The following is a 4,201-nucleotide window of genomic DNA, read 5'->3' as shown; positions in this document are numbered from 1 at the left end:
TACAACACTTCAATGTGTCTTTAATGAACTGCACCAAGTTCTGCACTAGCTCTAATAATAGTTCTGCACCTTCTTCAAATCTGGTCGAAGGTTAGCCCCAAATATTACTTCAAGTTACCTCCAAATGTCTGCACCAAAAGCTTCTTCAAGTGATTTCACAATCTCTCTAGTTATCTAGAGTGAGAAAGTCAACTTCTTCAATATTGATAAGGAAACTCCTTCACAAAATACCAAGCCTTTAATAGGAGCTTCTATGATTCCTTTGCCACAAGTTTAAGAATGAATTCAAGGTACAATATCAACTTTAAGGCATAGGTCCAAGGTGAGGTCTTGTCCAAGCCTCCATAGATCAAAAACTTCACGGAGACTGCAATACCAAGCTCTCTGACCAGAACTATAATTTCTATAGCAAGCTTATCTCCAATCAATCCACTGTACTACACCAAATATGAGAATTTTGCTCACCAAGAAGAGTATGTGTCACAGTAAGATGTTTCCACCAAGACTTGTTATATATGTCACCTATTATGAATGCTATCAAGATGAAAGCTACTGGAGCCCAATTATTTCTAGGATAGTCCGAGAATGATGCTAAAAACGCAATCAAGTATATATATGTTACCAACATGAAAAGTTGTATACACAATCGCTTGTCATGATGGCTTGAATCAGTCCGAGATTATGTGCCACTTGTTCTATGCACTCAGAGGTACCTTAACATAGTCCAAAGTTTTATCTCACAACCATTGTAATAGGCTCCATGGGTCAGAGGTTCTGTGATATTCTGAGCACTATAATGTTATCACAGTGTGACCCTTCTTCCTTCACATTCCTATCCCTCTTCTCCATAGTCCAAAGATGTGACTGTCCACAAGTCTAAACTGTGTTACCCCAATCCGAGATAAAAGATATTTCCATAGTCTGAGACCCAATAAGAGGTTCAATCCATTGTCCTTAATCTGAGCTTAGTTTTGTTTGCACCGAGCTAAGGTATTAGCTAATCAAAGATAGCAGGCATCATTTTTTCAGAGAGTCAAGGGTGTGCATTTCAATGTGATCCATCAAGGAATATTATCACCATTCATATGCCCCTTCTTCTATACTCTCTTAAGTTCACGAGATGTGAACTATATCTCTTTTTGTTTTGTGCTTGATGAACAAAAATATGATTATGAAATGAATTTTGAAACCCTTACAAATAGTGGCTTTCGCAAGCCAAAGTGAAGAGACAGTCACTAAAGGTAGGTCGACTTGGGTAGGCTAGCACAGGTTGACTTACTATCATAAATAAATTTCTTAACTTCAATCTCCCAAACTGCTTGGAGTTTTGGGCCAAGTAATAGCTTGTTGGAAAGGAAAAAAAGTGCTCTAAAAGGTGGTGTATGTGTCATAATCAAATGTTGCCTATAAGGTAATGATTTTTTTTTTTAATGTGACTAGTCATTTATTAGTGCAGAGTTTGAGGTAGGGCAGTTATGCTTCTTCATGCTTTGGCTTCTTATTAGTCTTCTTAATCATAGGCTTATAATGTCATCAAGATAGTGATATGCCATTTATCATATGCAACATTTACTTTTCCATGTCATCATAAAATCTTCCATCATCAATATCATCCAAGATAAGAACATCTAAGGTTATTGCTTCATCATTAAGATCATCAAAGGTAAATCATTGACACTTCTTCATTAGTGTCTTGATACATTCAAGAGTTATGACATCATTTGGCATCTCAATAATATTTGTCATCCCAGCCAATACTATATTGACATCAATGACAACCTAGATGAATAGCGATAGGGAAGGGACCAAGATGTTCTGGAGTTCACAATTGTTTTCCATACCCTTCACAGGAAGCTCGATATCAAGGATTCTGAGTAGAATTTGGTACTCAAGTATCGTGATTGTCTACAAAACTACATCTAGGATGAGATGAAGTTCTTGGACATCTCCTCGCTTGGCATCACCTATCAACATGCTATCAAGATCAAGCAGAAATTTAAACATAAGAAGTGAGACAATGGATTCGTGAATCTGAAGCAAGGGATAGGTGCCCCAAAGTCACAAAACAAAGGAAAAATCTAAGGCGAGGCAGCCCAGGAAAGCCTATCAAAGCTCCAAGTGAAGAACAACAACACGAAGACAAAGAAGGACACAAGGAAATGATGTGACTTCATTAAAATCCCCATTCACAACATAAGTGAGTGTCGAGCCAAGCAGTCACTAGTGGCTGAGTTGAAGGCTTTCGAATCAGATGCATGTTTTGACTCTAAGCCAGAAACCAACAAGGGGAATGAAAAATGAAAGCAAATTATCGATGTGGAGCCTAGGGCCACTGTTTCCAATGCCAAGATCCTAAAGGATGAGCTCAAAAATCCAGAGGGGGAGTGACTCTTCCACTCATAGATGTGGGTGAAGGGGTCTTCACTACAGTTCATTATCGACAATGGGAGACAAAAAATCTCATTTCAGTAGAGGTCATAAATCGGTTGGGCCTACTGACCACACCACAACCATAGCCATACACCATCGGGTGGCTTCACCAAGGGCAAGATCTCCGCGTTAGCCAACAATGTCACTTTCCCTACAATATGAAGCCCTTCACAAATGAGGTACTCTGTGATGTTTCTCCTCTTGAATTTTGTGATGTATTATTAGGTCAACCATACTTGTTGAAGCGTCATGTTTTGTATGAGTCTAGGACTCGCACTATTATTATTAATTTGGGTCATACATTATACAAGATACCAAAGGTAGCTCTGCCTACCATCATTTCTATGATCATTGTGAAGTAGTGTAGTCAGATAATTTCCCATACAGGGAAGTTTTTTTTCCTTATGATTCTCCCTCAGGGAAAGAAGAATATTGTGGCCACTACCTCTAGATAGGGCTCTGCCACACAAAAACAACAAATGGACAAGGTTGTGGAGGCATACAGGGACATCTTCACCTCACCCACTAGGTATCTCTACACTGTTAGGTCAAGCACTCCATTGATCTAACCCTGAGCACGTCGCTACCCAATGGACCGATCTATTTCTACCCTATTAAGGAGAATGATGAAATCAAATGGAAAATTCAGGAGCTGTTGTAGAAATGGCACATCAGGCCAAGTTCGTCACCCTGTGGGAGCCCAATCGTGTTGGTACAGAAGAAGGAAAGGACCTCAAAAGGCCTATATACTCCTATTCATACTCCTAGTTGACCTTGGGAGTCCATCTCCATGGATTACATGTCGAACCTTCCTTCTACTAAGCATGGAAGCAACTGCATTTTTGTGGCCATCGACAAATTCTATAGGATGGTCATTTTGGCATCTTGTAAGAAGAGTACAATAACAGAAGCCACTGCTAAGCTCATGTTTGAAGGGTGCGGTACACTTTGGGATCCCATAGTCCATTATCTCAGATCAGGACATCAGGCTCCTAATTACATTTTGTTCAACTCTTTAGTCTATGTTGGATACAAAGCTCACTATGTCCACGACTTTCCACCCCCAAACTGATGGCCAAACAAAGGTCATCAATAGGATGATCTTACACATTCTGCACATGTACAACTCGAAGCATCCATGAACATGGGATGAAAGCCTCCCATATGTCTAAAAAAACTACAATAGTTCTCTCCATAGCTCAACTATACACAACCCTTTTTATGTGGGATTGAGATTCTAGCCATTATGTACCATTGACGTGGCCATACCATTTGAGCTACTCCGACAGATTCAGCTCATGTCCAGTCTGAAGCTGACATGGCTAATAGATTCATTGAGTGCATTTAGTACATCTGCCAGTAGGTCCATGACATATTGGACAGAGAAAATGCTAAGTGCAAGTAGCGTCATGATCAACATCGAGTGCGATACAAGTTCTAGGTGGGAGACAATGTTTGGTTACATTTACAAAAGGAGTGCCTCTCTGGGCCCCACTGCAAGCTTCACTCGCTCTGATATGGGATTTATACCATCACTAAGGATATAGGGGACAATTCTTTCGAGCTCAGCATTCCATCATACCTTGGCCTGCACCCAGTGTTCAATGTGGAGCACCTTTGACCATATTTTCCACCATTACTAGACACATCAAACATTGCATAACATCTCACACCAACAAAGTTAAACCCAAACTACATGGAACATGCCACACCTAATCAAATCATGGACACACAAATTAATAATACTCTCCAAAAGAGTATACAACTATAT

This window comes from Pinus tabuliformis, chromosome 2_2 (assembly GCF_031772625.1).
Source record: "Pinus tabuliformis cultivar Carrire ecotype Pingquan chromosome 2_2, CPIR1, whole genome shotgun sequence".
In the NCBI taxonomy this organism is placed as follows: domain Eukaryota; kingdom Viridiplantae; phylum Streptophyta; class Pinopsida; order Pinales; family Pinaceae; genus Pinus; species Pinus tabuliformis.
Note: the sequence above shows the minus strand (reverse complement) of the source record.